Source organism: Melozone crissalis, unplaced genomic scaffold (genome assembly GCF_028551555.1).
Source record: "Melozone crissalis strain CALT ecotype California unplaced genomic scaffold, PUWL_Pcris_2 ptg000016l_1, whole genome shotgun sequence".
NCBI lineage: Eukaryota > Metazoa > Chordata > Aves > Passeriformes > Passerellidae > Melozone > Melozone crissalis.
Genome location: NW_026535794.1, coordinates 1,864,792 through 1,886,500, shown reverse-complemented (window position 1 = coordinate 1,886,500; position 21,709 = coordinate 1,864,792).

The window sequence follows — 21,709 nt, the reverse complement described above, 5'->3', positions numbered from 1 at the left end:
GTGGGAGAAGAGGAATTTTTGGGTTTCTGAGGGATGGAGATGCTCTTCCCAGAGAGTTCCTGGGTTCTTTTCAGTCCTGGTTCCCTCTTCAGTGAGAATCAGGGGCAGCAATTGGATAAAAAGTTTCCTATGAGGATTGAACATATGGAAGAGTTTCCCCAAAGAACAAAGGACACTCCAGGAAATCAGCAAGGAGGAGAAAGTTTTGATGCTGGATAGGATCAAAGGATATAAAATCAGGAGTTTAAAGGAGGAAATGAGCAAGGAATGAGCATTTATTCCAATAAAATCTATAATGCAAGGAAATGAATGAGTGTTTCCAAAGTGCTCCACACAGCCTGGAGGTGAAATTAGGAATTCCCTGTGGGATATTGGCAACATTTTATATCCATCCAAAACAAAAACTCCAAACCCACGGATTCATGGATCAAGGAATATTTCCTTTTTTATTGAATGGAATTATGTGTGTCCAAACAAATGAAATTCCAAAGTTTACAGACACATCCTCATCAAATATTTCTCCTTTAATTAGCCACTTAAATATTTTCCAATCAGGATTCAGGTGAGCCAGAGAAATTTTTCAGGAATTAAGATTCAGAATTGAGAAATGATGGTTGATTTCCTAATTTATCACTGGCACATTCCATGAAATAATCAGCCAGGAGTTGAGAAATATTTAAGCATGGGTTAAAAAAACTGCTCCACAAAAATTAAGAAATTGAAAATGTTTATAAAATCGACCATAAATGTTTGGAAAAACTAGGGATGTGTGTTGGGAATGGTGTTCTCAGGCCCAGGGAATTTTGTCCCTGGAATGACAGCAGGAGGAATTCAGAATGCGAATTCTGAGACACTCAGCATTCTGCTCCTATTCAAGGGGAGAGGAACAGCCTCAGGTTGTGCCAGGAGAGGGTTAAGTTGGATATTTAGGGAAATTATTTTCATGGAAAGGGTGGTCAGGCATTGGAATGGGGAAGTGTTGGAATCACCACACATGGAAGTATTCAAAAAATGAGTGGATGTGGCATTTGGGGATAAAATGCCTGTGTGGATGTGGCATTTAGTTTTGTGGTGAGGGAATGGTTGGACTCGATCTTGGAGCCCTTTTCCAACTGAAATTTTTCCATGATTCCTGAAAATTTGAAGTGTGGAGAGGTTTTGTTTAGATATTCTGAAGATCTCCCAACCCTTCGTCCCTTGGTGTCATTCCTGGATTTCAGTGAAAGACCCCCAATCTTCACTCCTTGATCTTGGACACCCCAAAAACCTGGAAAATTTGAGATTCACAGGAAAACACCTGCTGTGATTATTACAGAGACAAAACATCTGGAATTTGTAAATCCTTACGGAATATTGGAGGGATTGTCCCTGGATCCTCCAGGATTCTCTGGATAAGCAAATTAATTTTTTTCCTCACGACTGATGGGCCTTACTGGTGACATAACCCAGCACTTGGAGCTTGAAACCAGTTGGGAATGATGGAAGCTGCTGGAACAAACTGGGAGAGGGAATTCTGGATTTGTCAACACGGCAACAGCAGCACAGCCAATCCTAAAGGGATTTGGGATGTTACTGGGGGTTATGGTTTTGTGGGAAGACGGAATTAAAAAAGAGTTTAGGGAATGCTGGGCTGCTCCATGAAAAAACAGCTGGGAAAAAAACAAATCCCTCACTCCAGCAGCAGGAACCTCAAAGCTGGACATGTTCAGACTCCATAGGTGGCAAGTTGGGAATTGAATCCCATGCCAAGAGCAGGAGACTTCCAGCCAAAGCTGCTGTGGGTTTATGGAGGCAAGGAAAGCCTTCAACAGGGCTCTTGGGAATTCCCAATTCAACAGGATCGCCACAGAATCCCAAAGAGATGAAAATGGGAGCTGAGCTTTTAAATGGAAGAGTGAATGAAGTGGATTTTTTTTAATGTGTCACAGCCCCACATTTGGTGTCCCCTCAGAGTTGTTTTCCCAGATTTTCCCCTCAGGATGACAGGGATGTGGGCAGGGAAAATCCCAGCACAGCCTGAGCTGGAATCCCGAGGCTGGGAGAGTCGTTACTGCTCCCTCAAGGTCCTGGTTTGTGCTGAGGTTGGACCACACAGCTCAGCCTTGCTCAGGAAAGCTGGGAATGATATCCCAGGGAGCAGATTTGGGAAGACTTTTTGTGGATTAGGGCAGTGGAGTCAAACCAGGCACGTATACACTCCAGCAGTGGAACATCATCAAATCCTTGTAGGAATAACTTTTAAAATGCATTTTTCTTCACAGATTATCGGCTATAATCCCATTATATATCTGATATATAATCTAACACCCTTCAGAAGTGAGGGTGTTTTGGGTAAAGATCTGCCAAATAAAACCCAAAACCAACCCTGTTCATGCAGGAATCTGCACCAAAACTTGCATTACCCAATTAATTTTTAGCAGAGGCAACAATTCCTGCAAAGTCATGGATTTGTCCATGCCACTGGGTTTAAATGCATCCCAAGGCTGGCTGGGATCACAACCACCTCATCATCCCAAGGTGCAGAAGGAATTCTTGCAATCCTCCAGAGCTAAAACTGGGAGCGGCTGCAGCAGCTGTTAAAAACCTCTGGATCTGCTAATGGACGCGGGAACAGCTGCCCTGGATCAGGGAAAAGGTCACTCCAGCCCAGCATCCTGTCCAGGAGGAGGACAAGGACCTTTGTCCCTTTTCTCAGCTTCTGGAGGAAAGAGAATCCGGAATCTCTGCAGGGCAGTGGGCATGGAGAGCGCTGAAATTCATCCACAGATGGGTGAGAGACTCTGGAAGTCTGAGGGGATGCCACAAGGGGTGAATTCCCAGCATGGTGCAGATGGAATGTGAAACAAATCAATATAAATCCTTTTTCCAGGGAGCTGCCACTTCCCAGGGGATGAGGAGTTCATCTCCAAGGAATCCTGGAATGGTTGGGTTGGAAGTGACCTTGAAGACCGTCTGTGGCCAAGGGCTGGGACAACTCCCAAGAGTCCAACCTGTCCTTGGACACTTGCAGGGACAGGGAACACATCCATCTGTGCCATTCACTGCAACATCTCAAAGCAGAGCTCAAGAATCATCTTTCCTCCTTTTGTTGATCTTTCAGCACAAAAAGGGACCTTATCAGTTTCCTTATCAATTTGGAATGCGTACATTCTTTATCCAACAGCTCCTCATTGGAAAATGTGCATTTCAACCAAGTGTCAGCTCTTTTCCTTAGATGTGGAATCCTGTGGACCTGGCAGGAGAGCACTTGAGAGGATCCATGGAGATAAGGAAGTTGATGATTGACCAATACCTCTCTGCTTTGCCAAGTTACCAAGAAATAGGTTCATAAATCTGTGAGAGTTCGTGGAATCACAGAATTTTTAAAGTTGAAGATCTACAAGGTCACTGAGTCCAACCATTCCCAAAGCCACCACTATCCCATGTCTCCAAGTGCCGCAACCACATGGTTTTTAAATCCTTCCAGGGATGGGGACTCCACCACTGCCCTTAGGCCAGACAACCCTTTTGATGAAGAAATTTTTCCCAATATCCAACATAAACACACCCCAGGGTTTGGATCTGGGGAATTTTTAATGTCCCTTCCAATCCAAACCACTCTGGGATTCAAGGATTCTGGAATTCAGAGAGATCCACTCCTGATTCCCCCGAACATTTGTGTGGGGAGAACATTAATAGAGAGTGAAAGAAATCAAAACCTTTAGGTTTAAATTTGGTTTTTTGTGGTTTTACAGACACAACCCAAAGTCTCTGTGTGGGTCTCCTGAGTCCAAACCCCACCGGGAGGTTGTTCCCCTTTGGAATTGTTGAGGGATGTCTGGATATTCCATGGTGGGGAAAAGAATTCCTGGAAAGGGATGATGTGGAAATTGTGGGTCCTGCATCACCCTGCAGAAGGCACATTCATGGAATCACAGAATCTTTGTCCCAAATCACTCTGGGATTCAAGGATTCTGGAATTCAGAGAGATCCACTCCTGATTCCCCCGAACATTTGTGTGGGGAGAACATTAATAGAGAGTGAAAGAAATCAAAACCTTTAGGTTTAAATTTGGTTTTTTGTGGTTTTACAGACACAACCCAAAGTCTCTGTGTGGGTCTCCTGAGTCCAAACCCCACCGGGAGGTTGTTCCCCTTTGGAATTGTTGAGGGATGTCTGGATATTCCATGGTGGGGAAAAGAATTCCTGGAAAGGGATGATGTGGAAATTGTGGGTCCTGCATCACCCTGCAGAAGGCACATTCATGGAATCACAGAATCTTTGTCCCAAATCACTCTGGGATTCAAGGATTCTGGAATTCAGAGAGATCCACTCCTGATTCCCCCGAACATTTGTGTGGGGAGAACATCAATGAGCAGGAAAAGAAATCAAAACCTTTAGGTTTAAATTTGGTTTTGTCTGCTTTTATAGGCAGCACCCAAAATCTCTGTGTGATTCTCCTGAGTCCAAACCCCACCAAGAGGTCGTTCCCCTTTGGAAGTGTTGAGGGATGTCTGGATATTCCATGGTGCAACAGGGAATTCCTGGAAAGGGACGATGGGGAAAATGTGGGTCCTGCACCACCCTGCAGAAGGCACATTCATGGAATCACAGAATGCTTTGTCCCAAACCATTCTGGGATTCAAGGATTCTGGAATTTAGAGAGATCCATTCCTGATGCCCCTGAACATTTTTGTGGGGAGAGCATCAATGGAGAGGGAAAGAAATCAAAACCTTTAGGTTTAAATTTGTTCTTTGCTGTTACAGACACAACCCAAAGTCTCTGTGTGGTTCTCCTGAGTCCAAACCCGACTGAGAGGTCGTTCCCCCTTTGGAATTGTTGAGGGATGTCTGGATATTCCATGGTGCAACAGGGAATTCCTGGAAAGGGATGATGGGGAAAATGTGGGTCCTGCACCACCCTGCAGGAGGCACATTCATGGAATCACAGAATGGTTTGTGTTGGGAGGGACCTCAAAAATTCCCTCATAGTCTGGACTCCATTTCCCCACCCCTGGCATTGCTTTCCCGACCCTTTTCCCACCCCCACTCCCACTTAGGAATGACCAGGGGCCATTTCGGGCTCCTGACCCCCATGCTGAGGCCAGCCCAGCGATTCTGGGGGTCAGCTGTGTGCACAAACATCCCTCCCTCGGTGCAGGGCTGCTCCAGAGGCCTTTGCCCCGTCCCCCCAGGAACTGCAGCAGGAAATTCTCTGGAGCAATCCCAGGGCTAATTAAAGGAGCAGCCCGGAGACCCCGTCACCTCCTGAGAGTCCCCAGAGCTGCTCTGGCCTCTGTCAGGGCTCATGACAAGGTTAATTCTGGAGGAGGCTTCTTCACTCAGGGGCCACTGTTATACAGACCCTGCTCAAAGCTCGTTAGCTGTAATTAACAGGCTTTTTCCACGACAAATTAAAGCTCTCTCAGTGTTCTCCTGGCAGCTCTTCCCTTAGGAATAATGATCACTCTCTGCTGTCACTTCCATGTCCTGGGCAAAGCTTCTCTGGGCTTTGTGCAGCTTTAATTAAAACAAAGTGGTTTTACTCCCTTGGTTTATGTTTGGTGCCCTTTGCTTTGCTCTCCTCATTAAAATAAGAAAGAAATCTGGGATTGGGGTTTCTCTTTGGGAATTTTTTTTGAGGATGACTCAGCTGGAGTTCAGTGTCATTGACAAGATTTTACCAACACATAGGATTTATGTATCAGAAAAAAAGAGAAAATAATATTCCTTATTATTATTATCATTAATAAGTAGTGTAGTAATTATCCCTACTACTATATGTTAATAATAAGAAGTATTATCCCTACTATTATATGTTAATAATATTCCTTTTCCGCTCCCTGAATTTTAGGATGCATTTGGGGCTAACATGAGAATGAGGAGGGAGGATGATAGGGATCGATCAGTATTTGATGAAAAACCTTTCAGGCCAGGCTGGAATAGTGGAAGGTGTCCCTGCCCATGGCAGGGGGCTGGTACTGGATGATCCTTAAGGTCTCTTCCAACCACAACCATTCCAGGATTCCCTGCTGGATGCTGGGAATGTTGGATGCTGATGATCCACGGGGAGCTCCTGTGCAATCAGCACAAACCAGGACTGTGGGGTTTCATTTATGAACCTCTTCAGAGGGATCAAACAGCCTCAAGTGTCATTTCTTAATGTTCTTCTATCCTGCCAGATGTCACCGCCTGGAAAACGCAGATCATGAAATGATGATTCCTCCATGGAGCTCTTTCATATCTCCGGTAGTGATAGCTGGAAAATAATGCCAGAAAAACAACTTTCTTTTCTTTCTTTCTTTCTTTCTTTCTTTCTTTCTTTCTTTCTTTCTTTCTTTCTTTCTTTCTTTCTTTCTTTCTTTCTTTCTTTCTTTCTTCTTTCTTTCTTCCTTCCTTCCTTTCTTTCTTTCTCTCTCTCTTTCTCTCTTTCTCTCTTTCTTTCTCTCTTTCTTTCTCTCTTTCCTTCCTTCCTTCCTTCCTTCCTTCCTTCCTTCCTTCCTTCCTTCCTTCCTTCCGCCACTTCCTTCCTTCCTTCCTTCCTTCCGCCACTTCCTTCCTTCCTTCCGCCACTTCCTTCCACCACTTCCTTCCTTGAAGAGCTGGACCACCAATATCCCTTAATTTTACATATTTTAATGTCTATATCTAAATTTATTCATTTCAGGCTGCCTCATAACTGACAGGAGAATACAAACATTCCATAGGGATTTTCCCAGCATTCCCAAAGGAAAATCCAAGGCCAAAAGAGGCGTAATTCGTTGTGCATTCCCAAAAACTGAGGGACTCAGACCTAAAAATGTTCACCAGAGAGCAAACCTTCAGGATTCACCCGGAATCCCCTCCACTAAAGGGACTGGACTGGCTGGGATGGCAGATTCCAGGAAAATATCCCAGGATTTGAGCTCCCTCTGCCCTTCAGTTCCCTCCCCACAGTGGGAATTTGGCTTGGGAAGAAACCTTCGTGCAAACATCACAGGATACAAATCCCATGAGGAGCTCTGCTGGAATTTCTCACAATTTCTGGATACTCAGGAGTTGCCATATTGACTTTTTATTTATCAACAATTCCTTAAAAACAGTGATTAGGAATATCCATGTCTCTCCCTGCTGCACCAGAAAATTCCTTGCTCTTAAAGGACAATTCTTGGAAAGCTGATCCCTACACCAAATAAAACTCCAGGAATTGTTTAACCTCCACAGCTCAGCTTTCCATGACACACAATTTTATTCTCAGCCTGCTGGTCAGAAGGTGAAGGCAGGGAATGAACATGGAGAGATCCAAATCCCAAATATTTTTTTTGCAGATGCTTAGTCAAGGCTTAAAAATAAACCACCCCGTGAGCAAACAGGAATATTTGATTTGGTCTGGAGGCAAACACACTCCAGGTTTCCACTCCTCAATTTTTTTTTTTTTTTTTGGTAGGGAATTTTTGAAGTGATCCCTTGGCCCTCAGCCAATCCCCACTTTTTATGATGTCCAAGAATCCATTTGCTCCAAGTTCTACATTTCCCTCATTAAACAGCACTAAAAAGGGAACTCCAAGCCACAAGACCACACACGTTGGCATCAGACATCCAATATCCAGAGCTGGCACGATCCCATAAATTAATGTTTGCTCCCATCTAGTGGGTGGAAGAAGAAATTGTCTTTAGGCGGAATATTGTGCAAATTTCATTTGCATTGAGCTGGGGGGGAATTTATGGGAGTTTTGTTTCTTCTTAGAGTTGTAGAGTTTTAGGCCTGATCTAAAATTTTTGCACATTTTTGTTAAATTCAGTGCTGTGCTGTCATGTAGGCCTCAAGTTTCAGCATCTTGTAGGCCTCAAATTACAGCATCATCCAGGAGAAACTTAGATTGGATCTCAGGGGAAAAATTCTTCATGGAAATGGTGGAAAAAAGCCTTGGAAGAGGTTGCACAGGGAAGGATTGGAGTCTCCATCTGTGGAATTGCTAAAATTTGTGTGGATGTGGCTCTTGAGGACAGAGTTCAGTGAACATGGAGGTGCTGGGTGAGGGTTGGACTCGATGATCTTGGAGATCTTTTCCAACCTTAACAATTCCTCAATTCCATGTTTATTTCTACATTTAAGATCATCGAGTCCAACCCTCACCCAGCACCACCACCATGTCCTCAAGTGCCACATCCACACATTTTGTTTTTTACACATTTCCAAGGATGGTGGCAACACCACTTCCCAGCCCACTCCTACACTTGACAGCCCTTTCTCTCAGGAATTTTTTTCCTAATATCCAATCTCAATCTCCCCTGGTGAATAATTAATGAGAAGTAATGATGGGGAGAACAATGAGAATCATTAATATTCCGAGTCATTAAGTGATATTTATTTTAAAAAGGATTTCTGGAGGATCCTGGGAAAAGCCCATGGCTCACATGGCACAGCAGGAAGCACTTAACTCCAGAAAACCCAAGACATGCTCAGACTTTGGAAAAAGGAGAGAAAGATTCAGGAATGTGGAGAAAGTGCAGCTGGAACCAAAGAGGAGGTCAGAAGGAGACCTGGATTTTCCTTTTCTGCATTCCCACAGGACGTGGACATGAGAATCACCTTCCAATTCCAGCACCTGACTCCATCTCTTTCAACATTTGTTTGACCTCATCAGCTTGAAGTCACATTTTGACTCTTTTTCTCTATAAATTAAAAAATTTCCTCCTTTTTTTTTCCCTTCAGAAGGCAGAGAAAATATTCTGCACTGTGTGGTTATAACGTGGCACAGACTTCTGGAGTGGTTTTAACTGAAGGATGGCAGGGATAGAAGGAATATTGGGAAGGAATTCCTGGCTGGGAGGGGCTGGGATGGAATTCCCAAAGAAGCTGAGGCTGCCTCATCCTGAAAGTGTTCCAGGCCAGATTGGATGGGGCTTGGAGCAACCTGGGATAGTGGAAGGTGGGAATGAGATGATTTTATAAGGTCCCTTCCATCCCAAACCATTCCAGGTTTCTGTGAAATCAAGGGAAGGTGTTTGAGTTCCCATCTCTTCCTTTTGAGGAAGCATCAGAATTCCCAGGCCCTGGAAGCAGACACAGCCTTGGTAGTCACAACCACACTCTGGACCATGTCTCAGAATTATTTCCCCTTTTTTTCAGAGCTATTTCAGCTTCTCCTGATGCAACAGCCCTATTTTATCTCCTGAAATAATTCTATTAATTAACACAATTATGAAATAACTCACCTATGAGTTCCCTGCAGAGCCTGAAGTTTCCTGTCCCTCTCTTTAAAAGTGGTTTTGTTTGCTGAAGACCAAAATTCTGTATTCCAACAAAACTCATTGGGCTTGTTAAAGGGTCACCAGGTGAAACCTGAAGACCTAAGAGGGACAGAGGGATCCAATTCCACCTTTGGGGCTGGAATTTAAGACAACCGACAGGTGTAAATAGTTCCAGCTTCCTCACATCCCAGGAATTTATTGTCTCATTTGGAATTTCTTGATACATGAATATTTTCTTGGATTTTTTTCCTACAAACCCTTCATAAGAATTCTGGTTTCTCGTGAAGCTTTCAGAGTTCCTTTTAAAACCTTTCCTATTCCTGAATTTCTGGTAATTTAGGAAAATAAATGAAGGTGTCCCAGTTTATTTGAGACACTGTAGGGTCTCAAATCATCCTGGTTTTCAGATGCTTCTCCAGAAAGAAGTGTAGGTTGGACAAATAATTAAATCTCCAGGGTTATCCCTCATGGGATTCCTGGTTCCTGGTGGGATTTCTGAGGGAATTATTGGTGACCCAGTCTTGGAGCTTTTCTGGTTTAATGTGTGCTGTGTGTTAGGGAAGGAAGGAGATGGAGAGTTAAGGTTGTCTGGAAATGTAGGGATTCTGGACATATGGGATCTGCCCAGAAGCTGCAAAAAAAGCTGGAGAGGGCCTGGGGACAAGGGATGGAAGGACAGGAAAAGGGAGAATGGCTTCAAGTTGAAAGAGGGAAGGCTTAGAGGGGATTTTGGGAAGGAATTCCTGGCTGGGAGGGTGAGGAAGGGCTGGGATGGAATTCCCAGGGCAACTGTGGCTGCCCCTGGATCCCTGGAAGTGCCCAAAGCCAGGCTGGATGGGGCCTGGAGCAGCCTGGGACAGTGAAAGGTGTCCCTGCCCACTGCAGGAGGTGGAATTAATGAACTCTCAGGTCTCTTCCAAACCAAACCATCCTGAGATTCTGTCATTGCATGATTTGGGCACCTCTCCTCTGTTTATGTATCTCAAACCCTACTGATATTCCATTTCCATCCCTATTTTTGATTTCCTTCAAGTTTCATGTCTTTAATATCATTCTGTGTCACTTCCTTCTTTGAAACCCATCAGTAGGATTGAAGCGAAACAATTCCATGACTCAAGAAATTTTAGGGCAGGTCTTATATCCTATAATCCCAGAATTCCAGAATCCCAGAATCCCAGGGATTGGTTAGGGTTGGAAGACACCTTAAAGCTCATCTCATTCCCACCCCTGCCATGGGCAGGGACACCTTCCACTATCCCAGGTTGCTCCAATTCCCATCCAACCTGGCCTTGGACACTTTATCAGGGTCCTCAATTTCCATCTGAGGCGTTAATCATTGAAAAGTTTATCCAACTCTGAATTCTTGGGAATAAAAACCCCAGAGAAGTTGAGCTGAACTCGAGTTTCTTTCCACCAGCAAGTTCTGCCTCTGATCCATGAGGAAATGTGTAATGGTGAAGGGAAGGAATGGAAAGAAAATAAACTGAGGACGGAATACAACAGGAAGGAAAGTGGGAGTTTCTTTTAGGAGAACACTTGGATTTATCCAGACCTAATCTGCTCTTCCTGTTTTGGAGTGGGAAGATGGAACAGCAGAGCCACCAGGAGCTGCAGGAGATGTTTTGGAGCTCCTCCCATTTCCAAAGATAACGCCTCAGACCTTCCATGGGCGAGCACCAAGCGGAATAAAGTTGGCAGGATCTGATTCAGCTCCAGGGAGTGCCTCCTTCCATGTTTACCTTTTTTTCCTGGGATAGAAGAGGCTTTTTCATGGCTTGTTTTCAACCGGGACTCACCCGCCCACCACCCACCCCAGCGGCCTCGTGCCAGCAGCTCCCAGGTGCTCTCCAGTGAAAGCAGCACCATGGAAGTGGCAGTGAGGGATGTGGAGACAGCTCCAAGAATTAAATTTACATCTCCCAAGCTGCCCCGGGGCAGCTGTTTCCTATTTGGGTGTTTTTTTAAGTTGACATTTGGGAGAAATTGGAATATTTTGTCATTTCCCTCCGTGCAGATGTACAGGAGGGAGAGGTGCGGTCAGCTGGGAGCTCGGGATCAGCTGGTAAAGGGGAATTTTCTCCATAAAAAGGGTCAGATTAAGGAACAAAACAGGAACCTGTGTTTGACTCCTTGCTCTGAGGGCAGGCTCAAGTTTAGTCTGTGATGGAAAAAAAAAAAAAGGAAAAAAAAATCCCAATTTTCTTGTTTTTATATCTGGTGAATGTTTTGCAGAGCGCTTAAGGAAAAGCGGCTGGGGCTCTGAGAATTCCCTCTTCCCTGTGGAATTTTAGGACCAGGTTTGCAGAAAGACTTAAGGAACAACCCCTGGGGCTCTGAGTATTCCCTATACCCTATTCCCTATGGAAATTTAGGACCAAGTTTGCAGAAACTTAAGGAAGAGCAAGTGAGGCTCTGACTATTCCCTCTTTCCTACAAAATTTAATTATCAGGGAAAATATCCTGGGTTGGGGTAATTTGATTTCTTCTGAAAATTCTGGATGGGTCTGAGCACAGTGTTGATAAGCCATAAAAATATGTAAGACCCTGGAAGGGAAAAATACCAAACAAAATCAAAACCAAACCCAAAACCCCAAACTATCCCCTCAAAAATCCCAAAAAACCCAACATCACCTTGCCAGTGGTTCCTAGGATGACTTTGGCCAACTCATCTGATCTCTAATCCAGGAGAATCCACTGGAAATGAGTCCTTAGCACAGGAAAAATCATTATTTTTTAGGGGCCCTGTGGCTGCCAGGAAGAGTCTTTTCCTTTCTGGATCAATGGCAAATTATGGGTTTGGAACTGGAAAAAAACCCAGATGGTTTAGGAATGGACCAGCTTGCAGTCAGGAATGATGAGTTACATGGAGTCAACATCTCCTGCTGTAATAAAAGGTTTGGAGAGCTTCTGTTTCCCCCCCCTCAAAAAAAAAAATTTTAAAAAAATCCAAAAACCTCACGGAGCTTTGGTTTATTGAGCCTGGCCAAGGAAAAACAGCAGGGGAAAATGTTGTGGTAGAACTTCAAGGAACACGAGGGGTTACCAAAGTCCTACAATAATTCTGGAAAAATCTAATGGAAAAATGTAATGGAAAAAAAAAAAAGGAGTTGGAAAGGAGGAAGAGTTTGTGATAAGAGGAGCAGGATGGAAAATCCAAGTATTTTGGTAATTAGACAAGAGCATTCTGGGTTTGGGGATGGGATCATGTGTGGAAGAGGCCTTGAGGGGAGCTTGGTGGTCAGAGAGTTTCCTTAAAATTCCAGGGAGTTTCCTTAAAATTAAAATTATTCTTATTTAATCCTGGGGAAAGGCTCATTTGGAGTTGGATGTTCCCAGAGCTGTGACATCACTGGAATTACACCATGGGAATGTTACTCCAAGGAAATGTTACTCCAAGGAAATGTTACTCCAAGAGAATGTTACTCCAAGAGAATGTTACTCAAAGGAAATGTTACTCCAAGGGAATGTTATTCCAAGGGAATGTTACTCCAAGGAAATTTTACTCCAAAGAAATGTTACTCCAAGGAAATGTTACTCCAAAGAAATGTTACTCCAAGGGAATGTTACTCCAAGGGAATTTTACTCCAAGGTGTAGGATGTGGAGAGGGATAGGGAGAGAAACAAAATCCTATAATCAGACCCTGTTTTATCTCATTCTGGTGCCAGAAAAAACAGGAGAACAACTCTGGGACAACACAGGAATGAAAATAGGAAATCAATCCCTAAATAGGAAATCAATCCCCCAAATCAAAAGCAGAGGATAAGGCATAAAATGAGAATAATTTTTCCTCAGTGGATCCAGACTCCAAAGTCAGGAACAGGCTCTGAGTTGCTCCAGGGGATATCTTTACCCAAGGCCCCACATCCCTTCCCAAATACTGGATGATGGAATATTAAAGATTCTTTATCCCAGTCCCTCTTCCTCTCCCGTGCATCTTCCCTGCTCTCTGACATCTTTAGTCTAGACAAGATAATCCCATTATGTTCCCTAATTCCTGCTCCTTGCTAAAATCAGCCCGGATAAGATTCCATGCCAGATAAGGCAGAAAATCCACCCGAGCCCTTTTGATCTCGTTAAATGATGCCTTCATTCCTATCTCTGCCAATTAGAGGGATGTGCTCTGTGGAATCCCAGGAAGGCAAATTCCATCAGTTTCTTCCCTGTCTCCTGATTTCTCATCTGGCTGCAGCCGAGGATTTTCAGGAATGAGGTGGTTAAGGGTAAAACTCACATTTTAAAGGGATCTGTCCTCTTTTCCAAGGCCTTTTTTCTCCTTCCTGCCCCACACGTGGGATAAAAATGGCTGGAACCTCCTCCAGATGTTCAGTTTGTAAAGGAGGATTTTCCTCCTTTGTTTCACCTGCCGGGAATATACTCTGGGGGAAAAAATGGGATTTTCCAAGGACATTTTTGGTCTGCGCTAAATGAAGATGGTGTAAAAACCTGACACACAAACAAGACAGACAGATGTGTGGAATTCCCTCTCTTCTGAGCCAGTTCCACCTTGGATTAAACACTGATCTCTTCAAGCACTCCTTGCACAAACTCCAGGGATAAACAGGATCAATCCCAGGATAAAGGGATGAGTTTATACTGTCCTAGAAGTGATGCACAAACTCCTCTTTATTTAAAGCTGTGAATTGGCTTCAGAAGTGCAGAATCAACTCCTGCTCCGAGGGGAGAAGCAGGATCCAGCTGTCCTGGCTGCTGCTCAAACTGGGAGCAAAGAAAGCTGGAAAAGCTCCAGGATTTGCCTGAGACCGTTTGCTCCCAGAGGGTTGTGAGGGATCAGAAGATCACAGGGAGGAGAGAGGGGCTTAGAGACACTAAAACCACTTAAATTCAAGAGCTGTCAAAGCTCAACATCTTCGGTGCTGAGTAAAAAGAAAAAATCCGATTTATTTCCCTGTGGCTGCTGCATGAGGAGGATTTTGTGCTGCAGAAATAAAAGGGGTTTTCAGGGAATTTTGGTTCTAACATTTATGGATCACAACAGGTCCAGCCAGGGGTTTGGGGAGAAGGAGTCTCCTCTGTTTAGAGGAACCTAAAAGAGGTTTGGAACCTAAAAGAGGTTTCCAAAGGGAGCAGGTTTTAAAGGAATGCTGACTTCAAATCACAGAATCATCATGGAATGGCTGGGGTTGGAGTGGGATTAAAGCCCGTCCCATTCCACTCCTGTTATGGGCAGGGACACCTCTCACCATCCCGGGTGGATCCAAACCCCAATGTCCAACCTGGCCTTGGCACTTCCAGGGATCCAGGGGCAGCCACAGCAGCTCTGGGAATTCCATCCCAGCCTCTCCCCACCCTCCCAGCCAGGAATTCCTTGTCTGGATATGACAAATTGGGAGAATCTTCCCAGAAAAGCCCCAGCAGCTCCCCAGGCTTTGGTTCACCTTTTGTCTTACAGACATTTCCATGGAACTCTGGAATTTCAGAGCTTCCCCTTCCTGGTTTGGGAATGTGGCCCAGGGAGGCGCCTTAAAGGATGGAATTGCCAAGGAATCATGGAATGGTTTGGGTTGGGAAAGATCCTAAAGCCCATCCATGGCAGGGACACCTCCCACTGTCCCAGGGTGATCCAGCCTGGCCTTGGGCACTGCCAGGGATCCAGGGGCAGCCACAGCTGCTCTGGGAATTCCATCCCAGCCAGGAATTCCCAATTCCCAATCTCCCACCCATCCCTGCCCTCTGGCACTGGGAGCCATTCCCTGTGTCCTGTCCCTCCATCCTTGTCCCCAGTCCCTCTCCAGCTCTCCTGGAGCCCCTTCAGGCCCTGCCAGGGGCTCTGAGCTCTCCATGGAGCCTTTTGAGCTTTCTCCTCTCCAGACTTTCCCTGTTTCCCAAAGCTTTCATTCTCTGCCACGCATTTGAAACAAACCAAACCCTTGCAGGAGAAAAAACCAATTTAAATCCAGAAGCAAAAATGACCCAAAGGAGCCCCAGAACCAAGAGCCGAGTGACGCAAACGCCGCCAGTTTGAGCCTCCGGGCCAAACCTTGCTCCTGTTTAATTAACAGAGCCAACAACAGCTAAAAACAGAGCCCTGGAAAATCATTAATCACCGTGGGGCAGGCGGGGGGTGGAGAGGAGGTGGGTGGATGGATGGAGCAGGAGGCAGGTAAGCAAACACAGAGTTATCAGCACAATATCATTTCCCGGATGGAGAACATCCGCGCTCCTGCCCCCTCTAAATATAAACCAGGGATGCCAGGGTTGCTTGGCTACCCCGAGGTGGGAACAGGATGGAGATGGCATTAATGAACTTCTCCTTGCCTGGATGTTCTGCAAAAAATAGAAATTCATCATTAACATCCTGCTGGGCCACAGGTGCCTCTTCTTTTCCACAAAATAAAAATGGCAATGTCTTCCCACCCAGGGATTTGAGGATATTGCAAAGCCCTGAGAACTCACAGCTCGTCCTATCCAGGATTGGTGTGAAAATTGGGATATTTCACCTGAATAAACACTCCCTGTCTGCTTTGCAATGCCCACAGCTGGTCTTTGTGTTCATTTAAAAATCAGAATAACCTGCATGTGGTTTTAGGCTTGTTCTGAGGAATAACCGTGGTGTGCAAAGATAATCTGGGGAGAAAGAAGGAGAAAATTGCAGAAAATCAGACTTTTTTGAGCCAGAACTAAGGATAAGGAATAAATTTAATCTTGATTTATGGACAAGGTCTTGCCTTGCTGTTGATGTAAAATACACAAAAGGCAGGATAAATAAATTTTTAAAATAACTTGTAACTGGTTTTAGGTGTGCTCTGAAAAATAACTGCTTTGTGCAAAAATAATTTGGGGAGAAAGAAGGAAAAAATTGCAGAAAATCGGACTTTTTCGAGCCACAACTAAAGAGAAGAAAGTAATAAGTTTAATCTTGTTTTCTGGATGCTGCCTTGTCTTGTTATTGATGTAAAATACACAAAACGCAGGATAGAGAATTTTTTTTAATAACCTGCAACTGATTTTAGGTTCATTCTGGGGAATAACTGTGTTGTGCACAGAAAATCTGGGGGGAAATAAGGAGAAAATTGCAGCAAATCAGAATTTCTTAGAGCCATTACCAAGGATAAGAAAAGAATAAATTTAATCTCGATTTCTGGATGCTACCTTTCCTTGATGTTGATGTAAAATACACAAAAGGCAGGATAGAGAATATTTTAAATACCTGCAACTGATTTAGGTTTGTTCTGGGGAATAACTCCTGTGTGCACAGAAAATCTGGGGAGAAATTAGGAAAAAATTGCAGAAAATCAGAATTTCTTGGAGCCACTATCAAGGATAAGAAAGGAATAAATTTAATCTCGATTTCTGGATGTTGCCTTGCCTTGCTATTGATGTAAAATACACAAAAGGCAGGATAGAGAAACTTCTTTAATAACCTGCAACCGATTTTAGGTTTTTTTCTGAGGCGTAACTGTGTTGTGCACAGAAAATCTGGGGGGAAAGAAGGAGAGAATTGCAGAAAATCAGAATTTTTGAGCCACTACCAAAGATAAGAAAGGAAAAAATTAAAGGTCAGTTTCTGGATGCTGCCTTGCCTTTCTGTAGATGTACAAAATGTACAAAAGGCAGAACAGAGCAGGGGACCAGATCCTGGAGATGCCCTTCATTGCCCAGGGAAGGAATTTTCCCTCATTTCTGAGGATTCACCTGCAGTTTGGCCTCCTTGGGACCTTAGTTGGGATTTGTTCCTCTCCTCCATCCATCCCTTGGAAATTCAGACAAGTTCAAGGAGAGCCCATGAAATGCTTCAACAAACCCTGACATCCAAGAGGAGCCAAAATCCAAATCCAAGGCTCTGACTTATTCCTGCTGCTCCCTCTGCGTTTCCAGGAGCCACCAGGGCCCCTCCAGGTGGGATGGGCACCCATCCCTGCAGAGTCTTTGCTTCTTTCTTGCCAAGGATTAAATGTGTGAGATGGAATTTCTTGTTGGGGCTCAGATGTTTATCAGTTCTTATCTCTGTCACACTCTCACAAACCCCGAGTTCTGCAGCACTTCACTCCAACAAACTAAAAATGGAGCCCCATCTCTCTCTCTGCAAGGCCTTTGAAGGATCAACTGCCCAATTAGGAAATGACACCTCAATTATTTTCACTTTTAACCCAATAACCAACCACCCGTGGCTGCAATGGGGACTTCTTATCCAATTACACAAAACCACCCAAACCCATGGAGAAGAAGGAGAAGGAGAAGGAGAAGGAGAAGGAGAAGGAGAAGGAGAAGGAGAAGAAGAAAGAAGAAGAAGAAGAAGAAGAAGAAGAAGAAGAAGAAGAAGAAGAAGAAGAAGAAGAAGAAGAAGCAGCCTCCACCCCATCTTGCTTTATATCCATTACTGTATTCTAAGCCCTTAAACTCTGAGTTTCCCACCCTGTGATATCACACACTTCTATCCAAACTCCACACCCACAATCCCAGTTCCGTCATTCCATTTTGGAAGCTTCTCCACAGCCTCAGGTCAGTGCAGTGTTCTCCTGGGGGTCAGTGCCTGGCAGCACAGAAATCTGAAATTCTCAATATCCAGGGTTCCAGCACATCCCTTACTTGATTCCACCCTTTTTCCATCCAGCACCTCCTCCCATGTGCTGTGCTCCAGGTTTTCTCCGTTTTATCCTCATTCCATGAACCAACAAACAACAGAGGCACTTCAAAGCCAAAGTTTTTTTAGTCACCCAAAAGTGAGGGACAACTCCTGCCCTCCTCAGAGGGGGAACAATAATTGTTGACAGGGCTGGAAAAAATGTTCTCCTCAGGAATATAAACAGGCTGGAAGGAGCTCGTGGAGCCAGATGTGGCTTGGGAAGTGTTTAGGAGTTGGGACAACATGAAATTTCCATCTCATTTTTATTAATCAGGAAAAGGAGTTGGGTGGGGGATTTTTTTCTTCTCCTGGTCAGCACCAAGCTGGAAAATTGATGTCAACAATGTTCCTCTTTGGTTTTGTTTTTTTTTCCTTTCTTCCCATCTCTCTGCCCATTCTCCTGTTTTAATTAGAATTTAAATTAAACTAGAGATGGTCTTGGGAATGTTCTGTTGGAAACAATTTGCTTTTCCAGTTATTTCATGGTTTTCTTCTCTTTTCTCCAAGCTGAGCATTCCTTGTGTTTTCCAAGTTACACCCCCTCTTCCTTGACTCATTCTCAAGGGAATGGATCCCAAGAAGTTCCCCAAGGAAATGGATCTCAGGGGTTTTGGTTTTACAATATCTGGGATGCAATACCAGGACTCCAAAAAAAAAACGTGGGAATGAGAGATGGATTTAGTCCTGCTCTGTTCCAATCTTCTGGAAAGGTTTCAGATTGTGAATTCATATTCCCTGGAGATTTTTGAACTTCTGGGATCTCTGTTTCATGCAGTAAAAATTGGGAAGTGCAGCCATATAGAAGAAATTTTACTCATCCTATCCTCTGGGAATTCATCCTGACTCCATAGCTTGGAAATCCTTGGATTGGGAGAGCTTTGGAGACCAAGGTGTCTAAAGGAATGATCCCCAAAAATTCTTATTCTTCAGGCCAAAATCTGGGGGAAAGTCATGGCAAAATGAACTTTTGTTTTCCTTGTAGGTTGTTGTGTGCAAACAGTGGAGAAGAGATTCCAGATTAGTGTGGGATCCTCAGGAAACATGGAATATTGTTCCCCTCAACAATTCCATGGGAGCCAAACATCTGTTTGGAGAAGGACCCTGCCATGCAGCTGAGGAATGTTAACTTTGATGCCTCAGGTTCAGCTTTTATATTTTCAGATTCTGTGCTGCTTTAGTGTGTGGGTCTGAGCTTCACATCAGGGCATGGTGAGCTCTGTGCACAGAGCAGGGAGACAAAACAATTCCTGCTCCAGCTGGGCACCAAGGACAAATGATCCAAATCTCAGCCCAGGAGCACAAACACCGTGGGCTGGAGAGAGAAAAACAAGCAGGGTGGGACTGCCTGGGCTAAAGCTGGAATGGGACAATGAACTGCAAGGTGCAAATGGAGCAGAACTGATCCCAGGGAGAGAGCCCGGGAGCGCTCGTGCATTTTGGGGCCATTTTGGTTCATCTTGGGTGCAGCCCTGGCTGGGCTCTTGTGCTGCCCAAGGTGCATCCATGGAGGAGATCCTTTAAATACATCCCTGCTTTATTCTTTAGCTCTGTTCTAGGTCGGCCTCCACAAGGCATCAGCTTCCCAAAATTATCCCAGAATCTCTCCCAGTGCTCTTCTTTCCTCGCTGCTGGAATAACAACAGATGAGGGCGTGAGGGCTCAGGGCACAGGGAAAATAAAGATACACGTGGGATAACAACGGGTATTGTTTCCCACATGGTGGGAATTGTGTTATCTTTGCCGTGGGTGGGGAATTTCCCATGGATTACGTGTGTTGATTCCTGCCGTGCTTTCTCCTCCCTCTCCAGCCTTGTTAGGAATTGCAGAGGAGCTGGAATATCCTTTACCTCGGACTGTCCCATACCATGAGTTTTTCCAAGTTTCCTTCTTTCTTTCCAGCCCAGATTCCTCCAATCAGGTCTCCAAGATCCAGGATTGAAGGGCAGGTTTGCCTTCTCTTTTTGCCCAGTCAGAGAGCTCTAAAAATTCTTCTGGATCCACTTCTCCAATGAGAGAATTCCCACTGTTCTGCTCTGTCAGGCTTTGGTTTGGAGCTTCACCATTCCCAAATTAAAAACTGAGAGTTCTCCATGGATTTAGGAAAGGCAGCTGCCCTCACAGCTGAGCATTATTCCATTAATATTTTTAATAATTTTTTACTATTTCTTTACTAATTTTAATACATTTTTACTATTCCTTTAAATTTTCCCATTCCATCAGATTTTGTAATCATAGAATTGAATTATTTTGTCAAAGTCCATCTGAAATAAAACACCAATGGATTAATTTCTAATTTCTAATTTATAAAAGTAATTAATATGCAACTTGATTTAACAACAAACTTTCTTATTAAAACAAGAAGAAAAAAGATAGGAAAACATATTCCATGTTTTATACTCTGGACATCATCTTCAAATCAGCCTTTTTTTCCAGCAATATCCAGTCCAGATGAGCAAAAGCCATCCCAAATTTGCTTTTTTTCCCACATATCTGTCTCCTTCCATGATCTTTCATCCCTACACCCCCAGGCTTCCTAGAAAAATCCTTGGAAAACCAAGAAATGCTCTGAATCTGGACAGATTATGCGCCAAATCCTGAAATTTGGAGCTGGCTTTGACAATACTCCACAGAAATCAGGGAGGATGAAATAGATCAGATTATTTTTGTCTCCAACCCAAACCATTCCATTTTTATCTCCAACCAAAACCATTCCCAAACCATGATTTGAGATTTTTCCATTCAGATTTTTCATTCACGTTTCAAGATTGGAGCGAGCAGAAAAAAAGCCTGATTCTTCCCTTTGGATTTCGCAAAATTTATAGAAGTTACAATGGGAACATCCAAAGATTTAGGCGGCCACATTTCTGGGAGAGTTGTCCCAGAATTTCATTCCCTGTCTTTATTTCCACACCAAGCCTGGAAAAGCAACTTTTGTCTCCTAAAATCACGAGTACGCAATAATTGAATTTATTCGCGTTCAATTTACTCGAGAGGGCTCCTGAAATTTCCCTCTGGCAGAAATCCCAGCTGAAGTATTTGCTCCTTGGGGAATGGTAATTCCTACAACGCTGCAATGGCCAACCCACACGTTTGGGGCTTCAGTTTTTACTTCAGCACCATAAAACTAAAACTGGAGCAGCTGAGGCCTTGTAAAGGCAGATTTGCGACTCACCCCCACCCCGAGGCAAAATATTTGTTTAAAGGATGCTGGAATAGGATCCCAGTGGGAACAAATTAAGTGAATTCGTGCCTGTAAAGTATTAGGGAGATGGGAAACATTATTATATTTTTAGTTGTTTTAATTTTTTCATTTGGGAAAACAATGGTTTTAAACGATGAGGAGAAATTATCTGCAGGAATAGGGCTCAGTGTTGGCAGGATGAAGAGCAGGAACAATAAATTTGGTCACACACCAGAAATAGCATTTTAATCAAGAATTTAAAGATGGAATCCCAAAATCATTCCTTTTTCTTCACGGAGGTCAGGCTGGATAGGATTAGGAGCACTCTGGGATGGTGGAAGTTGTCCCTGCCCATCCTGAGGTGGAACTGGATGAACTTTAACCAACCTAAACCATTCCATGATTCTCTCATTCCCAATCTTTTCACATCCTTGGAAGCTGCTGGTCTCAATCCACTTTTCCTCTTTTATTTCCATCCCCATCTGCCAGGACCTGGGGATCAGAGCAAGGAGCAAGTGACACATTTTTCCCAAAAGTGAACATCCCTCTTTGATAGCAGCAACACAATGGATCTCAAAGCTGTTCCAGGACTGAACAGGAAGCAGGAACGGGAAATTCCAGCCCCGGGAGGAGCTCACCCAGTGCTGCTGGATGAGCTGATGGAGCAGGAATTGGAAATTCCAGCCCCGGGAGGAGCTCGTTCAGTGCTGCTGGAGCAGGAGATGACCTT